The sequence below is a fragment of the Quercus suber genome, unplaced genomic scaffold (assembly GCF_002906115.3).
Source record: "Quercus suber isolate HL8 unplaced genomic scaffold, Cork oak 2.0 scaffold_2, whole genome shotgun sequence".
Classification (NCBI taxonomy): Eukaryota; Viridiplantae; Streptophyta; class Magnoliopsida; order Fagales; family Fagaceae; genus Quercus; species Quercus suber.
Genome location: NW_027069469.1, coordinates 1,059,293 through 1,080,895, shown reverse-complemented (window position 1 = coordinate 1,080,895; position 21,603 = coordinate 1,059,293). Strand labels below are relative to the sequence as shown.

General features: G+C 38.3%; 1 pseudogene; it reads left to right on the top strand.

The window, feature by feature from the left end:
• The first annotated feature begins 2,044 nt into the window (after nucleotides 1-2,044).
• On the top strand, nucleotides 2,045-21,056 carry LOC111993361 (cytochrome P450 85A1-like; annotated as a pseudogene).
• The last annotated feature ends 547 nt before the right edge of the window (nucleotides 21,057-21,603 follow it).

Sequence of the window (21,603 nt, the reverse complement as noted above, 5' to 3'; positions counted from 1 at the left end):
ATTCGCTGCACTAATAAGAGAGAGAGAGAGAGAGAGAGAGCGAGAGAGAGAATTATATCCTCTTGTTTTGTTTTTGGTAATAGAAAGAAAAGTTATATAATTTTCATTTGTTAAATAATCAAAAAACATCTTCCTTATCTGAGCATAGTTTATGCTTTCCAGTAAAAACGCTCATCATAACATAAATAATCCCATGGCCATTGGATAGTCGTTTTTTTTTTTTCTTTTTTTTTTTTCAATAATTCCATAGTTACGATGAGTTGAGGAGATTTGAACTCTAAATAAGAAATATTAGGAGATGTTAGATAAACTACATAGATAAACTAACTCTCGGCTATTGGATAATCTTATATTTTTAGACATCCACCATACTTAATTGTACCTATGTCAGCATGTCCAAATTCAGAGGAAAAAACAAATGTCAGCATGCAAGTTATTTGCTGGAAGACCCAAATTTGCATTATGTTATTAATATTCACGTAAAGAATTGGATTACAGTGAAGGAGAGGATAAAGTGTTGGAGTTATCCACAAAATATTCAGTTTGTTCTACCATATAAGGAAGTTTTGATGTTGCCCATGCTATACATTCAATTCTACTAATGCATGGTACCAACTTTCCTTTTACCAATGTGGTTGGTGGCATGTGTTGCTTCTACTAAGGTCTAAAACTCCAAAGATGATAGAGGAAGAAGAACAATTCTACCAATGGTGTTAGCAAAATTTTCAATTTGTTTTGGTAACTATTATATATTATATATTTATGTATTTATAACTATTACTATTATATATATATTTTTTTGAGAAGCATTACTATTATATTTATATTATAACTCCTCATTAGTAGAAATAATAAATAAGATTATGTCTATTAAAGAAGTAATAAAGAGTATGACTTTATATAGAATATAATGGAATATATATATATATTTTTAGAGATTATTACAATATGCTGCAAATTCCGTAACTTGAATCATTTCTCCCCAGTTCTCCAAGCACTTTGTGTATGGAGAGGTGCAAATTCATCTACAAGATCTTTGGCTAATAGAATATATGTGTGTGTGTGACCAATTCTAACTAATGACCCTAATTAATTTATTAAGAATTTATAGCCGGTCTCAAAATTTTGGGGCTAAATTTTGTTATTGTTGTAAAACTATAACTCCTCATTATATATATATATAAGTATAATAGGCTTATATAATGTCCTTTCGAAATCAAATGTTAGAAAATTTAATAGCATTATTAATTTTGAAAAATGCTAATCATTATTTATACCACTTGGAATTTTAACCAATAAAATACGTAGGGTTCCTACGTATTGGTTTTGACAATGGTACCAAAAATACTGGTCCTACTAGTCACGAAGAAGCAATATTTAAAGACTTGATTCGAAATATTATCTCTTTCTACTACCAAATATTAGTGTACCGTCCATGCATATACACAATACAATTAAAATTTTTTACAATTACACACATATATGGATTCAAATTATACTCTCTCTCAAAAAACAAAAAAAATTATACTCTCTCTCTTCTATTTTTATTTTATTTTAATTTCTTTTAGATATACACATGAGTTTACTTTTTTTTTTTTAATTGAGTTTTTTATGATTTATTTTATTAGACTGTTTGTTTTTTGCACATCATTAACTCACCTAGAACAAAAATTAAAAAAAAAAAAAAACTTAAATAGAACATGTGGTGCAAAATTAGACAACAATTGGAGTCTAATTTAAAACCTAATTGGATTTTCTCTCAGTTGTATATATATATATATAAATAAAAGGGGAAAAAATATGCAATTATTGTATATAACATTTTTGAGAAAGATAAGGCTTAGAGGTTAATTTGGGTACATAATTAGTTTTAATTTTTTTATTTAGAAAAGTTTTCTTAGAGTTGGATGCATGAATGTCGAGTACTATAGCTCATACACGAAAAAAAGGTGCATGCATGGCTTGGCCTATTTAACCTTCTATATTTTCTTTTTCTCTCTCAGATTGTATTGGATGTTTAGAGACCAAAATATACACACCATTGATGAAGTAAATCCTGATTATTGTTGATACCATACCATCAAATGACAGTCTTGGTGTTTTGGGGGCTAATTTTGGCCTTCCGTATCAGCTTTGCTCTGTTGAAATGGAGTGACATAAAAAATATAGAAGGAAACACTTGCCACCAGGAACAATGGGGTGGCCACTTTTTGGTGAGACTGTAGATTTTCTCAAATATGGACCGGATTTCATGAAGAAACATAGTGCAAAGTGAGCTTTTTATTATGGATTTCTTATTATTATTATTATTATTATTAATTACGAGTGGAATATTACACCATGAACGGTTTTAGACCCCTTAAACCAACCAGATTAACCTAGTTAATTAGCCAAGTTATTACTTAGTCAAATTATGCAATTCTAGGTTATCATAAACATACAATCATATTAAAAGTATAAAGCAGCGGAATAAAAAATAACACAAGATATGATCACCCAGGAAAACCAAACCGGTAAAAAATCTGGGGAGGATTTGACCTAACTATCCTCGAGGTAAATTTGAATCCACTATGAAAGAATCGAAGTTCATACAAAAGGACTTACAAGCTCCCCGCTTGACTTTCTAATACTACCCACCTATAGAACTTACTGACACGACCACGTGTAAACTCCGAATCCACGGACTCATTCTTTCTTGGATTCTCCAATTAGCTACAAGCACCCACGCTTATTATTCTTTAAGCTCCAATGACAGCAATCGAGTTGATCATCAAGGTTTTGAAGTAATCTCTACCTAGAAAACCCTAAGTTTTGTGTAAAGGAAAACTCCTTTAGATCTCACAAGAAATTTACACAAAACAGAAAAGTATGAGTAACAATACAACAGGAGCAACTCTAAAATGTGACTAGAGTTTTTCTTTATATACCTAGGGTAAAAATAAAAAACCCAAAACGTTTAATGAGTTAGGGCTAAGCTGGAATATTCTACAGAAAAACATTCTGCCCGAGATTTGATCGATCGAGCCAGGCCGAAATGCATCAATGCATTTGCAGCCTCTCGATTCCAACTTTACATGAAAGACTCAACTTTGAGCAAGCCTAAACAAGACTTAAACATATTGTTTTGATCATGGTTTGCCAACATTACACATTAGAGTTCTAAATACATAAATTCCTAAATCTTTAGAACCTAACAAACTCCCCCTTTAGTAATTCGTGACAAAACACAAACTAAAGCTCAAAGTTTACAAGAGAAATCTCTTTACATAAATAATGCTCATAAAAACTAAAATTCAATTCTAACTACTATCCATCAGTTGCAAGTGTAGACAGCAGCTCAATTGAATCAACCTGTATATTCCTGAAACACTCAACAAATGCATGAACGCATGTGTGGCAGAAAATAGTAAATAAACAGGTATAACATTCTTGTATGATTCACACAGAAACATATATCAATGAATAATCTCATAAATATAAAACAATAAACAGTGAATCCAAAGACACAAGAATCGTGTATATATCATGTATATCAAAAAACAATGTAACTTCCCCTAACATGAATATCCCCAAAAAATGATATACAAAGTGAAGCACCTAGGTACAATCTAATATCTCCACTAGCTCCTCAAAGCAAAAAAAAAAAAAAAAAAACTCTCCCCCTAACTACAAAACTCCTCTACAAAGTCTACTCCCCCTTTTTGTGATGGAATGCCAAAGGGCAATCACAATCCATCATCAAAAGGAGGTGGTGAGGGTGAACGAAGATGAGACAGATCAGCTCGCAACGCACGGATCTCGCCAAGCAAGTCCACCAAAATCTGACCATGAGCCGCCTGAATGGTCATGACAGTCTCCAAAGTATGATAGATATCAAAGTCATCCGATGGAGGAGGAGGAACATCAATAGCAGCAGCAGCATCAGGATCAGGAACAGCCTCACTAGCAGGACCTGTAGAAGAAGAGGGAGGAGGTGCGAAACCAGAAAGCTCAGACCTAGGGTGTTTAGAGCCAGCTCGAAGGTGAGCAGCCCTCTGCCTAAGAAAAAGACGCACCTATAGGAGCAATCACATGAACAGGTTCAGAGGAAGGGAAACCATTAAGATCAAGATAAAGTAAAATCCTATGAATGAAAATAGGATGAACAAGAGCATGTGAAAAAGATGAACTCTTATAAACTTCGTTCAAAGAACGAAGAAACAAATGAGGAAAACTGATAGGAGCATTAGTGACAAGAGCGTACAAAAATACACACCGCTCGAGAGGAATGGTGTGAAGATGAAAAATGGGCCAGATAGAGTGACACGCTATCCTAAAGAAGATATAGTCCAACTCAGAAAGTTCAGCAGAGGTGATCCTAGGATCAGAACCCCACTGGATAGAGGACCCAGTGATGTAAGACATGACATCACTCAAAACAGGAGACTCATCATAAGGATAGATTGGGTGCTGGACCAAGGGTACCCCAAGAGCATCAGCCACTACCGAAAGAGTAATGGAGTACTCTATGCCTTGTATCCATCTTTTTACCAAAGTGTTGGAATTATAGACGCAGATAGAGATGTTCGAGAAGAACTCTCTAGTTAGGGTAGCTGGAGGAGGAGGATCAGAATCATCCAACAGTGGTAACCAGTCCCGACGCTTAAAGTTTGCCCTAATGGCAGGATCAAGCTCAGCTAAGATGACAGAATGCTCAGACCAAATCTTTCTCTTAAGGTTCAGCTTCTCATAAGTTTCTTGGTTTTTCTCACTTGGAAACCTCTCATGGTCAAAGGAAGGAAGGGAAGGAATAGGTGAGGGGGCAGACCTACGAGCCCTAGTCTTCCTAGGCATAGTGCTAAGGAAAGGACAGAGATACAAAGAGAAAACCAATAAAAAAAAAAAATACAAAAACCAAGGGCAGACTGCAAGTTAGCACAAAAAGAGATAGAACAAAAATCTATATGATGCATGAACAACCACAATGTCGTGATGCATGTACTAATACAGTAAGCAAAGTTCAAATTAAGTTCAATTTGCACAAAATTGGCTTGATCATAGAGTTTCTAACAAAAACCCTAAAAATTTGAAAAACCACTTGAAAATTTTGAAACAGATTGATGAATTGAGTATTACATAACACAACACACAGATTATAATGCTTAATTACATTAAAACAACAAGCCAATTTTATCAATTTCAACCTAATTGAACAGAATCCCCAAATCGGAATTAATACAAACCCTAGAAATTTCAATTTTTCACAAACCCCAAAATTGATCAAATTAAACTAGCAAGATCATGTTTATATCATGTCCCCATAAAAACCCATTGATCAATTGCACAAATTTGGGCTTGAATCAACAAAAATCCCAAAAAGAAAAAGGTCCGAAAATTTGAGTGTAAATGCATGAAAAATGTAAATAAACTCAAAAAGGAAAGGCAAAAGAGACTTACCGGCTTGAGGAAAGAGAATCTTTACAAAAAATTTGGAGGAAAACGACAAAAAATTGACTGTAGAGCCTTACCTAGTCAGAAAGAGAAGAAAAGTTTGAAAAAAACTTTTTGAAAAAGTGTTTGAATCAGTTAAGAAGAGTGTTTTAAAAAAAATAATTCGCGACTTTCGATTGATCAAAAATTACATTCGATCGATCGAATCAATCCGAGATTTTTAAAAGAATTTTAAATATTTTCGATCGATCGAAAAACAGCTTGGATCGATCGAAATAGACAGTGGCTCACAGTATTTTGAGAAAAATTACAGTTTTGAAAAACTCAAACCAGTTTTTGAAAATAACTCCTCAAAGCATTAAACAAAATGCATAAGTATGAGATGTAATGGAACGCGTTTTCAAAAACCCAAATTTTTAATCCCAGTTTCTCCAAAGAAAGTTTTAGCCATTCTCCCTTTAAGTTCTCAAGCAAACAAAATGTTTTGCATAATACTCAAGGTATTTTCAAACTTGGTTGGTTAGGCCAAAAACACACACAATTACATGTACATTGTTTAGCAAAGAGTAACTTGTGTAGTGTGTGCAAACTAACAAAAACTTGAGATACATGTGAGGTGATATATGAATAGAAATCAATCACAGAGTCTACAAAATTCATCACACAGAATTTTAAAAGAGACTATCACCTAAAGAGTTACATCATATAACTCCCACATCTCCTAGAACATAAGTTTGCAATCATGTACGTTTCTTGAATTTTGCCTCATTATTTTTTGTGTGGATTGGTATCAAGCCTAATAGTACACGCCAATTTTAATTATGTGAAATGACATCAAGCCTAATAATACACACCAATTTTAAGCATTAACCAATTAATCGAGGCTACACCTTATGTTCTTTTTGTGCATGTGCTACACTTTCTCGAATACAAAATCTTATGATATACACTAAGGTGTTCATAATTGGCTAGTGAACAGTGGTGAGATAGTTATTTATGCCTTTCTCAAAAGGGTCAAGTTCGACAGTCAAATAACATGTGACTTCAAGATCAAGACAAAGTGATAAACACCATAAACATCTTTCCCACACAACATGCACTATAAAGTTTCAACTAGTCAAGTGCAATAAATAAGTTCATCAAAGCTAAACAAGATATATAAGACATGTTATGTGTAAATAAATTGACCAACCTTGTTTTCAAAGTCCAAGAAAAATAGTGCCAAACATATTTTGCTTTCCTTTTTTTTTTTTAAAAAGAGAAAACAAATAAATCATAGAATGAAATGCATGAATGTAATGCAATGCAAGTCCTAGAATAAAAACACAAAAAAACACAAAAACCAAAGAGTAATGGTTACAAAGAAATGAGCAATGAAGCACAAGGACCATGTCAGAAAGACTCAATTAGATCGAGTCTTTTGCATCCAAAACTTTTTAGATGCACTACAAGCATTGAAGTTCTTATTCATATTCGAGTGATTTCCAACTCCAGGATTGGAATAAAGGTTCAAAGCCTTTACCAATTCACCAATGAGTGCCATAGGATCTTGTGCTTGAGGCACAGACACTTTTGGTTTGTTTGCTCTCTTAGCTGCTTGTAGCTTGTAACAATTGGGACGAATATGTCCAGACTTTCCACAAAAATGACAAACCCAAGCAGGTTTTCTATGCACCTTGTCCTTAGAAATGGTAGAATCTTTAGGTTTGGACTCTCCTAGATCAACCCTAATCTTCCTAGGGGGTGAAACTTCTATAGGTTGGACAACCTCACTCACAGGGGGTTTAACAATTTTACTCACAACCTCACTCATGGAAGGTTCAGAAGAAGGTGAAGGAACAAAGTTCGTGGAAGTAGGTGCAGACACAGAGATGCTTTCAACATAACCTAAATCAGATTTGTCAGAAGGATACTTTTGAACATTCAGCATTTGATCAAGTTTAAAACTAGCAGATCTAGTAACAGATAAATCATGTTCCAAAGTTTTAACTTTATCAAGTAAAAGCATGTTCTCAGATTTCATATGATTCAAAAGATCATTAGCATTAAATAATTTAATAAGCAAATTTTTCTTTTCAAGCTCAAGAGAATCAATTTTCTTCAGACCAAGTTCAACATTCATAGCATCCTTTACAGTAACTTTGCAAAGTTTATTTTAGACCTCTTGAAGATCTGCATCCTCAGAGAATTTCCCATCAGAAGGGTTCTCTTCAACAGATATACTTTCATTGACTACAACAGTAGTGCTGAAAGTAATGAAGTTTCCATCCTCGTTACATTTAGACTCATCATTAGAAACCTCATTATCATTAAGAGTTACAGCCATAGCTTTACCCTTAGACCTCAAGAATGTAGGACATTCAGATTTAACATGACTATACCCTTGATAGCCAAAACACTGAGCACCCAAAGAATTGTTTGAAGATTGACCAACTTTATCTCTAGGTTTTTCAAAGTTATTAACCTTAGTGAGATCATTTTTCCTAAAGTTTTTAGGTTCAGCAGTGTTTGTACCTCTTGCCTTTCTGTTGTTATTCCTAAGAAAGTTTCTAAAGTTCTTGGCAAGGTACGCAATCTCTATAGTAGAGAGCTCATCATCAAATCCACCAACTTCAACATCATTAACAGACTTAAGAGCCATTGATTTGGATTTGGAAGTTTTTGGTAGGTCAGACTCATAGGACTGAAGAGATCCTACAAGCTCATCAACAGAAATAGAGTCCACATCCTTGCTTTCAGTAATGACAGTTATTTTGGGTCAAAAATCTTCAGTTAAAGATCTAAAAATCTTCTTAACAATTTTAGGTTGATCATAGATTTCACTCAAATTAAAAGCAAAATTAACAATATCATTCAATTTAGCATAGAATTCATCAAAAGATTCATCATCAGACATTCTAATGCTTTCAAATCTAGAAGTTAATTGTTGCAGCTTGTTAATCTTAACTACCTTTGTGCCTTCATGCACAGTCTGGAGGATTTTCCAAGCAGTATGAGCAACCTCAACATTAGAAATTCTCTTAAATTCCTCCATGGAAACAGCATTAAAAATGGCATTTATAGCCTTGCTATTGAAACCACTTGCTTTTTTTTGAGAAGTTTGCCACTCACTCATAGGAGTAGTGGGCTTCTTCCATCCGTACTCAACGGAATTCCAAACTCTCTTATCAATGGATTTCAAGAATGCTCTCATCCTTACTTTCCAATAAGCATAGTTATTCCCATCAAAGTGAGGAGGAACAACGAAAGAGTGTCCATGCTCCATGACAACAGGGGTCAAGGATCAGCTCAGAGATCAAAAAATCTCCAACAAGAGAACTACCCACTTTGATACCACTTGAACGGTTTTAAATCCCTTAAACCAACCAGATTAACCTAGTTAATTAGCCAAATTATTACTTAGTCAAATTATGCAGTTCTAGGTTATCACAAACATACAATCATATCAAAAGTATAAAGCAGCGGAATAAAAAATAACACAAGATATGATCATCCAGGAAAACCAAACCGGTAAAAAACCTGGAGAGGATTTGACCTAGCTATCCTCAAGGTAAACCTAAATCCACTATGAAAGAATCGAAATTCATACAAAAGGACTTACAAGCTCCCCGCTTGACTTTCTAATGCTACCCACTAGTAGAACTTACTGATACGACCACGTGTAAGCTCCGAATCTACGGACTCCTTCTTTCTTGGATTCTCCAATCAGGTACAAGCACCCACGCTTATTATTCTTTAAGCTCCAATGATAGCAACCGAGTTGATAATCAAGGTTTTGAAGTAATCTCTACCTAGAAAACCCTAAACTTTGTGTAAAGGAAAACTCCTCTAGATCTCACAAGAGATTTACACAAAACAGAAAAGTATGAGCAACAATACAACATGAGCAACTCTAAAAACGTGGCTAGGGTTTTTCTTTATATACCTAGGGTAAAAACAGAAAACCCAAAACGTTTAATGAGTTAGGGCTGAGCTGGAATATTCTGCAGAAAAACATTCTGCCCGAGTTTCGATCGATCGAGTCTTTCTTTTGATCGATCGAGCTAGGCCGAAATACACCAATGCATCTGCAGCTTCTCGATTCCAACTTTACATGAAAGACCCAACTTTGAGTAAGCCTAAACAAGACTTAAACATATTGTTTTGATCATTGTTTGCCAACATTACACATTAGAGTTCTAAATACATAAATTCCTAAATCTTTAGAACCTAACACACCACATGGAAAATCCCACGGTAATGCACATAGTAGATTAAGGTTCCTAAATCTTTAGAACCTAACACACCACATGGAAAATCCCACGGTAATGCACATAGTAGATTAAGGTCCACACTGTTTCAAAAGAAATGGACCTTAATTCATGGTCAAGGACAAAATTAAGTTGAAACTAAGGGGGGCATGGTCCCCTTTGAATTTAAAAAAAAATAAAAAAATAAAAAAGTACATATAAACATATAAGATTTCCAAGTTTGAATCTAAAAAATTAATACTTAGTCCCCAAAATTGAAAGTTGACCTCTATCTCTCTCTCTCTCTATTAATTTCTTATTTATCTAATTGTCTCAAATCTCAATGAACATATATATATATATATACACAAAAATGACTTATGATGGTTTGTTTGGAGAGGAGACATCTTATGGAGCAACTTTCATCTTCTCACAAATGTGTGGGTCTCACATGCAATGAAAGATTGGCTTCATGAAGCCATTTCATAAGATAATTTTTGTGTTAGGCATGTCACTTTGACTATTTATTGTTTGAGATCCAAAATAAAAAATTTGAAAATTTTGAGTTTGGGTGTTTGGCTTTATTTAAAAGATTGTTTTAGTATTTTCTTTGTTATTTATTTATTTACTTATTTTATATGCGTTTGGATGTATTTTTTAAAATTATTGATTATAGGAAAACCAACACAAAACTTGATCTTTTTTGTTCAATTTATAAAAAAAAAATGTAGATAATTCAAAAGCCTGTAGTACTACTAATAATAAAAACAACAACAATAATAATAATAATTCCAAATTATTAATGATGTGGTAGAAATCATGTACACATCCCATATTTCACATGATTAGTCCATTAATCTTTAACGGAAAAAATAAAAATAAAAGGTAATTAGATTTATGTTGATAAAGATGTGAGGAAAATGAAAAAAATACATTTTGTCACATCCTTATTTTTGTGTTGACAGGTATGGAAGTGTATTCAAGTCCCACATACTGGGTTGTCCTACCGTTATCTCTATGGATCAAGAGCTCAACAGATATATCCTTATGAATGAAGGAAAGGGACTTGTTCCTGGCTACCCACAGTCCATGCTAGATGTAATGGGGAAGACCAATATTGCTGCTGTGCATGGTTCTGCTCCCAAATTCATTAGGGGGTCATTGCTATCTCTTGTTGGTACTGCAGCAATTAAAGATCAACTTTTTCCAGATATTGATAAGTTCATGAGAATTATTTTGAATAACTGGGATGGCAAAACCATTGACTTTCAGGAAAAAGCCAATGAGGTATATAATCACAATCTTAGGAGTGTAATAAATTAAATCCTATAGTTTGAAAGGTAATAAATTAAATCCTGAAATTTTAAAAAATAACAATTTAAACCCCAACTCATTTAACAGGATTGAGTGTGTTTGGAGTTTAATATATAGATTGAGGTTTAATTTGTTATATATCTTTCCACGCATTGTATTTAATTTGTTACATTTGAAACTATGTGAATATATGATATAACTTGGTACACCCCAAATGTATAGGGTTTAAAAAAAATATATATATATATATATATTTTTTTTTTCCAAAAAATTAAAATGATGGCACAATTCATACTTGTCATGTTTTTCTATGCAGATGGCCTTTTATGTAGCCTTCAGACAGATTATAATCGCTGAATGTGATTTAATTTATGAGGCTTTTGATAAGGTAGCAACAGCGGCACTTTCATTGCCTATCAACATTCCAGGCAGAAGTTACTATCAGGGTTTACAGGTATGTAATTGAAGAATTAATTGCATCATGTCACATAATATTTATATTTCATGTACATATTGGAACATTTTGACCTATGAAAAGTTGAGATTATTCCTTTACAGACAAGGAAGAATATCCATAAAATTTTTAGACAAATTGTGGAAGAGAGAAAAGCTTCAAGGAAAACTCACAATGACATGTTTGCCGAGCTTATAGGAAATGAGAAGTCAAGATATCGTCTAACCGAGGAGCAGGTGTTTAATCAAATATTTACAATATTGTATTCAGGTTATGAAACTGTCTCCGTTACTACCATGATGGCCATCAAGTATCTACATGATCACCCCAAAGCCCTTCAAGAACTTAAAGTGAGAGTTTTACTAAGCTTCTATGTTTTATAACTTTTTTTCATCATGATAATGTTCATAATTCCTTTTTGGCTTAACTCAATCAGGAATAACAGTTAGCAATACGAGAAAGAAAAAAACCGGACGAACCAATTGACTGAAATGACTACAAGTCTATGAGTTTCACCCATGCGGTAAGTAGAATTGGAATTTAATCAAAGTTTTCCTCCAAATAAGTTTGGAAGAAAATTTCTTCAACTCACTATGTGACGATTAAAATGAGTATCCATATTTAATTTTAGTCACATACCTTATTTAACGAGAGTCATTTAATTTAACACACATTAATAGTATTATCAATCGTCACATAATAGGTTGGAAATTCCTCCAAATTGGTTTTCAAATAGTGTTACATGCTTCTCTTCTTATTCAAATAGGAAAAAAAAAATCTCCCTTTAAAAGCCTATTATATTTAAATGTTTAACCAAAAAAGAAATTTCTTATTCTCTTGATAGAGGTGATCCTTGAAACCTCAAGTTTGGCCACTATTGTTAATGGATTACTGGGGAAGATAACACAAGATGTGGAACTGAATGGTATGTTCAACAACCTTATGGTTGTTTTTATAATGGTGACATAATCTGCAATGATTAGTGCATCATAAAAATATGGTGTTGTTGTTTGATACATGTAAAAGTAATGTTGCTTAAATATAATCACAACATACCATATTGATAATTGTGAAGAATGTTGTGTGCTTAGTACCACTCAAATCATAATGGGAAGTGTTGTTTAGTCAATTTGTTACATTTCTATTGGGTTTTCCCTTTTCAAGATTCCTCATTCCAAAAGGATGGAGAATATATGTTTTCACAAGGGAGCTCAACTATGATCCAGTCCTCTATCCAGAGCCTTCTAGCTACATTCAATCCTTGGAGATGGCTGGTTAGTTACTGTGGGGACTCAATTTGGATTGGACCCAGAGTATGAACGGGTTTTCAACCCAACAAGCCCAAACAATAAATTTTTAGAGAGTGGATCGAAGGTTTAGGCACTGTCCGGCGTTCCGTGAGCATGAACTCTCTTCTTTTATTAGAAAATGCTTAGAACTATTTACAACTGGGGGATGCTCCTCGGCCCATGGCCGCGGAGCCCTTTTTCTTCTTTCTTTTCCCCCCCCTTTACTTTAATCGCTCCTCTTTATATAGTCTTCATTGTCCTATCTCGTTCTTCCATCTGTTGATCATCCATTCGCCTTTCTTCTGACCGTCTGTCATATCAGAGGCCTTATCAACACTCAAGTGGTTCACACTGATCAACGTCGCCCTGCTAAGGGGTTGCATCCCCATTAATGTGGCCAGAGGGGTTAGGTGAATGCATTAAGTGTGGAGGTGACAGCTTGCTCTGGGCTTATCCCTTCCTAAAATTATCCTTAGGATGCCGAGGACGAAGAGGTCCTCGGCGTGGATCCAGAAAAGAGTCTCTCCCTAATTTAGCCTTGGATGGTCATCCTTCCTCGGCGCGGGCCTTGGGTCTACTACACGATGGGCTGAGGCTATCAGGCCCACGGGCCCCACAATAGCCCCTCAAAACCCTGCTTCACGTTCCCCCGGACGGGGAGGAGGGTTTTGATATCTACGGGCCCTCTAGATGAACCGCCCCACTTCGGTCCGCGCTAATGTTGGCGACTTTTCGACTGCCCGATGTACGTTTTGGCGTTTCAAGACTCAATGTGTGCCCACATTAAATTTTGGTGGCACCACGTTTCCCACTTTCAACAGTGTGATGGTAATTGTTCGGTGGGGATATCTTGCTTTTATGGGTAGACGGTTACATTTGGGGAGCCTAAGGGGGAGTATAAGTACTTGTTTGAACCGCCTGGTTTCCTCATTTTCGCGCTTACGACCATTGATGCGTATAATTTGAATCTGGTTCAACTTGCACACTACCTGAAGAGGATCGTCATATTTCTATAAGTCTTCTTCTTCCGGTGACCCCAAATTTTCCTTGATTCTACTCCTTTTCTTCTTCTGGAACCTTTAGTCGTTCTTGGGGGATGGGTAAGTTTAAGAAGTTGGTTGAGTCCAACGAGATGATGAACAAATTCATTGTTGACTATGGGATACCCAACAATGTGAGTTTAAGGTACTGTGAAGAAGGGGAGTAGTACATTAAGAGGAGAGAGGGTGAAGTCGTGATTCTGATAGTTGCTTTCGTAGAGGGAGGGATGAGAATCCCTATGAGGCCAGTGACTCTCGGTTACCTTAAGCATTTTCGTCTAGCTCCTACCCAGTGCGCCGTGAATGTATTTAGGATATTAGGGTGTGTAGATATCTTGAATGAGAAAATGAGGCTGAGACTGACTCACCACGATGTGAACTGGTGCTACAACCTTCATCACCTAAGGGGTAAGACGTACTATATGAAGACGAGGGACGATAGGGTCCGACTCATCCAGTGTCTTCCTGATTCTAATAAGGGGTTGACTCAAGATTTCCTCATAGTGTCGGGGGAGTGGCACAACGGTTTTCACTGCCCAACAGTTGAGGGGGAGCCAGGTAGGGTATTCGAAGTAGGAGACGATCCAGGTTTCAGTATTTTTTTTTTTTTTTTTTTTTTATAGCTGTATATTTGCTTTGATTGATTAACCACAGGAGTTTCGCTTTTCTTTTCGCAGATCCGCGCGCCTTCGCACGTCATTTCCACCTGGTCAACAAAGCGGATTTGGAAACCGTTCTTAGGTCAGAACTTTTCCTGAACGAAACTGATAACCAAGTTAGAGCTGCTCACAAAATTCTCGGATGCGACCCAGCTAAGAAATCATTCCCAGTCCCGAGATACGTAATTAGAGCTCGTGACCCTCGGCTTACGCAGATTACCGTGGTGGAGGACGGTTTTGCATTTTTCGAGGGATCTCACATACCTGAAGGTATTCCGCTAGCAGGTCCCTCCTCATCCCACCAAGTAACGGTGGCCAAGGAAGGACAATCTAAGAAGGCAGGGGAGGTGGTTGAACTGAGCTCTTCTGAGGACGAATATAATGTGTTCAACCTAGCTGATCAGTCTGAGGATCCCCCTGGTGATCTAGGAGACCCTCATCTGTCTGAAGACGACCTCCGGTCCCTAAGAGTTGGTACTCAGGCCGAGATGGGTTTAAAAAGGCAGCCCCAAACCAATCTTCTTGACCTGCTTGAAGGCGGCTCCAAGAAGGGTGCGCCGGAAGAGTCGCAGCCCATACCCTCAACATATCTGCCCCAGATTTTAACTGTGCAAACCAGGTCATCCTCTGTCCCTATAGTATCAGACCCTCAGACCGAGTCTCATGACCCAAAAAGGAAGAGAATTTCCAAGGGTAAGGAGCCAATGGATAGGAGCAAATCCCATTCCCTGCCCGAGGAGGGTGGATTTCGCAGGCCTCCGAAGCAACTCAAGCTCGGTGGTCAACGGAAAGGTAGGAAGATCATCCAGCAGTCCGAGGCCCAAGCTTGGCTACCTGCTGCTATGCTTCATGATCAGCCCCTGATGGATGATGCATCGATACGGGAATCTCCTTGAGGGGGCTCTCGTAGCTGATGCCCTGGAGAAGTCTCTTCTCCTTCCCACTGACATGGCCGAGCTAAGAAATATGAGTGGGACAGAGGTTGTCCTTAACCTTAAGAAATATCTAGGCATGGTGGGTCTCTTGGTACCTATTTACTTTATTTGAACTTTGTTGCTTTGTACCTTCCCTTCTCTTTACGGAGTTACTTGTTTTTATTGGCAGGCTATCCAGGCTATTTTCAGGTTAGACGAGGAGGTTGATGGCAAAAGCAGCGCCTTAGCGCAAGAGCGTGACAAGTTCTTGAAAGCTGCCAGTACTCTCAAGAAATCTGAGGCCGACCTAAAAAAGGCGACCGAAAATCTGGAGGAGATGACAAAGGTCAGGGACATTGTTGCCTCCGACTTAGCCGCGGCTAGGAAGCGAGCTGAGGATCAAACCAATCACTTGCAAGACGTTGAGGGCCAACTACAGACTGCCAAAGGGGACATTGCCTACCTGAAGAAAAAGTTGGCCGAGGCAATCCATGAGAAAGGTATTGCCGAGTATGCCCGGGACGAGGCTGTGAGAGCCAAAGATGAAGCGGTATTTGAAAAAATAGATGCTGAGCACTCTGTAGAACAGGCGGAGGAGGAGGCTTTCGCAGATGGGGTGGCTACGACGGAAGCCACCCTTCGGGCTCAAGTTCCTGCAGTGTGCAGGCATTATTGTTCTGCGACCTGGCATGAACCCCTCAACCAAGCAGGGGTTGATGCCTCATCTAACCTTAGGAGGGAGGATAGGGTATATTACCCTATTGCAATTCGCGAGACTGCCCCTACTGCTCCCGAGGAGGAGTCCGCATTACCAGCTAGTGAGAGCCACAATAAGACCGTCGAGGCTACGTCTTCAGCTGGCCAACCCCCCGAGGAGGTTGAACCCCAGAGAACGTTGGGGGGAGTTAGAACCGAGGGTCAGGAAATGCCACAAGACGTGGCAAGGCCTCCTGCGGATCCTCCGAGACAAAGCCCTTAGGCCTTGGCCAAAGCCTTTTGATCTGCTTATCGAATTAATTTGCCTACTAAGTTGGGGAGACTGGTGTATGACATAGGATAATTCTATTTATTTTCTTTTTTATTTCATTTTGTTTCTTGCATTGGTGGCGTTGTAAGGAAACTGTATATTTTCTGTTTGAACTGAATACTCAATACTTTGCTTCCAACTATGGATATTTTCTTTTACTTGCTTTACTCTAATATTCTACTCAATACTTGTATCCTATTCTGGAGTTAGTCTCATGAGATCACCTGTTATCCTTCAAATATAAATCTAAGGATCGTATTATAGCTTGACTCTAAGTAACACTCTGGTTTTTCTACAGATAGTTATTTTCTCCATAGGTTCGAGTCCTTGGACCATGTAATACATTGGTTCTGTCTAGTACCCAGGTATAATGGTGTGAATAGTTTTGCCATAGGCTTGGGTCCGAGGACCATGCAATGCCTTGGTTCTGTCTACCACTTCTATTTTTCTGTAAATATCTAGTTTCCCCATAGGTTTGAGTCCGACGACCATGCAATACCTTGGTTCTGTCTAATACCCAGGTATAATGGTGTGAATAGTTTTACCATAGGCTTGGGTCCGAGGACCATACAATGCCTTGGTTCTGTCTACCACTTCTATTTTTCTGTAAGTATCTAGTTTCCCCAAAGGTTAGAGTCCGAGGACCATGTAATACCTTGGTTCTGTCTAGTACCCAGGTATAATGGTGTGAATAGTTTTGCCATAGGCTTGGGTCCGAGGACCATGCAATGCCTTGGTTCTGTCTACCACTTTTATTTTTCTATAAATATCTAGTTTCCCTATAGGTTTGAGTCCGAGGACCATGCAATACCTTGGTTCTGTTTAGTACCCAGGTATAATGGTGTGAATAGTTTTGCCATAGGCTTGGGTCCGAGGACCATGCAATGCCTTGGTTCTGTCTACCACTTCTATTTTTCTGTAAATATCTAGTTTCTCCACAGGTTTGAGTCCAAGGACCATGCAATACCTTGGTTCTGTCTAGTACCTAGGTATAATGGTGTGAATAGTTTTACCATAGGCTTAGGTCCAAGGACCATGCAATGCCTTGGTTTTGTCTACCACTTCTATTTTTCTGTAAGTATCTAGTTTCCCCATAGGTTTGAGTCCGAGAACCATGCAATACCTTGGTTCTGTCTAGTACCTAGGTATAATGGTGTGAATAGTTTTGCCATAGGCTTGGGTCCGAGGACCATGCAATGCCTTGGTTCTATCTACCAATTCTATTTTTCTGTAAATATCTAGTTTCCCCATAGGTTTGAGTCCGAGGACCATGCAATACATTGGTTCTGTCTAGTACCCAGGTATAATGGTGTGAATAGTTTTGCCATAGGCTTGGGTCCTAGGACCATGCAATGCCTTGGTTCTGTTTACCACTTCTATTTTTTTGTAAATATCTAGTTTCCCCATAGGTTTGAGTCCGAGGACCATGCAATACCTTGGTTCTGTCTAGTACCCAGGTATAATGGTGTGAATAGTTTTGCCATAGGCTTGGGTTCGAGGACCATGCAATGCCTTGGTTCTGTCTACCACTTCTATTTTTCTGTAAATATCTAGTTTTCCCATAGGTTTGAGTCCGAGGACCATGCAATACCTTGGTTCTGTCTAATACCCAAGTATAATGGTGTGAATAGTTTTACCATAGGTTTGGGTCCGAGGACCATGCAATGCCTTAGTTCTGTCTACCACTTCTATTTTTCCGTAAATATCTAGTTTTCCTATAGGTTTGAGTCCGAGGACCATGCAATACCTTGGTTCTGTCTAGTACTCAGGTATAATGGTGTGAATAGTTTTACCATAGGCTTGGGTCCGAAGACCATGCATTGCCTTGGTTCTGTCTACCACTTCTATTTTTCTGTAAGTATCTAGTTTCCCCATAGGTTTGAGTCCGAGGACCATGCAATACCTTGGTTCTGTCTAGTACCCAAATATAATGGTGTGAATAGTTTTGCTATAGGCTTGGGTCCGAGGACCATGCAATGCCTTGGTTATGTCTACCACTTCTATTTTTCTGTAAATATCTAGTTTCCTCATAGGTTTGAGTCCGAGGACCATGCAATACCTTGGTTCTGTCTAGTACCCAGGTATAATGGTGTGAATAGTTTTGCCATAGGCTTGGGTCCGAGGACTATACAATACCTTGGTTCTGTCTACCACTTCTATATTTCTGTAAATATCTAGTTTCCCCATAGGTTTGAGTCCGAGGATCATGCAATACCTTGGTTCTATCTAGTACCCAGGTATAATGGTGTGAATAGTTTTGCCATAGGCTTGGGTCCGAGGACCATGCAATGCCTTGGTTCTGTCTACCACTTCTATTTTTCTGTAAATATCTAGTTTCCCCATAGGTTTGAGTCCGAGGACCATGCAATAACTTGGTTCTGTCTAGTACCCAAGTATAATGGTGTGAATAGTTTTACCATAGGCTTGGGTCCGAGGACCATGCAATGCCTTGGTTCTGTCTACCACTTCTATTTTTCTGCAAGTAGGGGTTTGTCCTCGGACCGCTTTACTGGAGACGATTCCTCCTTGGGTCGGATTATGATCTTTACACGTGGCGTTGATCTCACCTCCAGCTCGAGCCCCCATCTTTTTCATTTATGAAGCGTCCTTTGGCCGTTCGTGTTCCGCGCTTAACGCTTCGGTGCGCGAGACGCGCCTTCATTAATGTCCTCGTGAATTAACACGAGTCCAACGGTCTACGGCCCCCTTGGAATTTGGTAGCTTCATTATTAGCCCTGCTGATAACTCCTTTTTCGAATTCTGCGTGAATTAATTCTCACCAACCCTCATCCTCTATATAAGGCTTTCCGGGGGGATGGTTTATCCATACTCCATGAACCTCCCAACACAGACAGACAGAACACACCCTTTCAATTTCCCCAAGCCCCTTTAATAACCCCGTTGGAATTGTGATCGGAGCCGGCAGATATGGGGCAGCTTTGGGCGGGTGTGAGGACATTCGTGCCAAGAGCCGTTGTGGCCGCAACCCCCACTGGGCTTTTGACGCGGCAGAATCTAGGCGTAACCCCGATGGTGCCATACAAGGTGGCCTGGAGGGATGTCATTGAAGTACCTAATGTCTCTCCTCAGAGCGCACCCTCGACGAAGGAGACGTGCGAATTCATGTCATGGGCGGTGCTCGAGTGTTGCCGTCTCCAGCGGTCAACGCTCGTGAGGATTGGAGAGAATCAAGGGAACATCACGGGGGAAGGCGGCCTGGAGCCCCTGCATCTGCTCCTCGCTTTGTTCAAGCTCCGCCACCTCGAGAAAGGAGTTGTTGGTGGCCTTGAAACAAGCTGGCCCTCCCCCTTCCCTGCTTTTATTGTCAAGTTCTCCCATTCTCTTGATGCCAATAAAAACATGGGTTGACACTTCCCTCTAGATAGTTTTAGGGCGGGTCCACTTGGGCCTCTGATTGTAGAACTAGCTGGTAGGAATAGTTGTAAAGGAAGCCTGCCTGAGCCTCTGATTGTAATCTGTAACTTTTCTTTTTATGAAATAATATCAAGATTTCTCTTTTCGCTATCAAATCTTCTATTTTCTTGCAAAATTTTTTTTTTTTTTTTTAACTTCGCCAACCTACTGTAAAATGACCACTTAGAACAATCGCCTGGTGCGCCGGCGGCCAGCGCACTAATCCTTCTCACAGACGACGCCAATTATGGGGACTCAATTTGGATTAGACCCAGAGTATGAACGGGTTTTCAACTCAACAAGCCCAAACAATAAATTTTTAGAGAGTGGATCGAAGGTTTAGGCACTGTCCAGCGTTCCGTGAGCATGAACTCTCTTCTTTTATTAGAAAATGCTTAGAACTATTTACAACTGGGGGATGCTCCTCGGCCCATGGCCGAGGAGCCCTTTTTCTTCTTTCTTTTTTTCTCCCCCCTTTACTTTAATCGCTCCTCTTTATATAGTCTTCATTGTCCTATCTCGTTCTTCCATCTGTTGATCATCTATTCGCCTTTCTTCTGACCGTCCGTCATATCAGAGGCCTTATCAACACTCAAGTGGTTCACACTGATCAACGTCGCCCTGCTAAGGGGTTGCATCCCCATTATTGTGGCCAGAGGGGTTAGGTGAATGCATTAAGTGTGGAGGTGACAGCTTGCTCTGGGCTTGTCCCTTCCCAAAATTATCCTTAATATGCCGAGGACGAAGAGGTTCTCGGCGTGGATCCAGAAAAGAGTCTCTCCCTAATTTAGCCTTGGAGGTCATCCTTCCTCGGCGCGGGCCTTGGGCCTACTACACGATGGGCTGAGGCTATCAGGCCCGCGGGCCCCACGGTTACTTAAGCCAAATATTTTATAAAACTAGAAGCCTTTTCTATTTTTCATTTCTATATCCTTAAAAAGTAATTATTAATGAAATGGAATACAGGATAAGTGCTTGGAGTCTCACAGCTATTGCTTCTTATTTGGAGCTGGAGGCGGGCTGTGTCCTGGAAAGGAACTGGGCATGGTTAAAGTTTCTACATTCCTTCACTATTATGTTACTAAATACAGGTTTGTTGCATAATTAGGACACTAATTTATATACCATAAACCTAATGGCATTATTTTTTCTTTGGAAAAATGTGAAACTTTTACTAAAGTAATTATCCTGGTTACAGATGGGAGGAAGTTGAGGAAGTAGAAATCATAAAATTTCCCAGAGTTGAAGTACCAAATGGGCTGCATGTTAGGGTATCAAAGCACTAATGTTTATAGAGTAAGGACATATGAAATATTAGAAGGAACATAAAGATGAGCAGTTTATCCAAAAAATGTATGGAAAAAGTTTTTTCTTCATTATGCATGGTACTAATGAGAATCAAAGTATTTTTTTCTATGTTTTGCTATTTTTGACCTCAAAGCTTCAAATTTTAGGCCATTTTTCTATTTTCTTAATGCAAATTAGAGAGGATCAAAATTACTAGACCGACTGGACTCCATGCACGTACCATCACTACAATAAAAGTGGGCTATGGTGACGAAACCTTTTGTCACAATATGTCCTTATTTCGTCACCGAATACATATGGTGATGAAATGGTGACGAAATAGCATTCGTCACCTAAGCTCCGTCACTGAATGTATTGGTGACGAAAATGTTTCGTCACCAATAAAAAAAATGATAGGTGATGAAATTTTTTCGTCACCAATAAAAAATGATAGGTGACAAAAGTTTTTCGTCACCTAATATTTTCGTCACTAAACCTTATTTTCAGTGACAGAATATTTCGTTACCAAATGTATTTTTTTTTCCT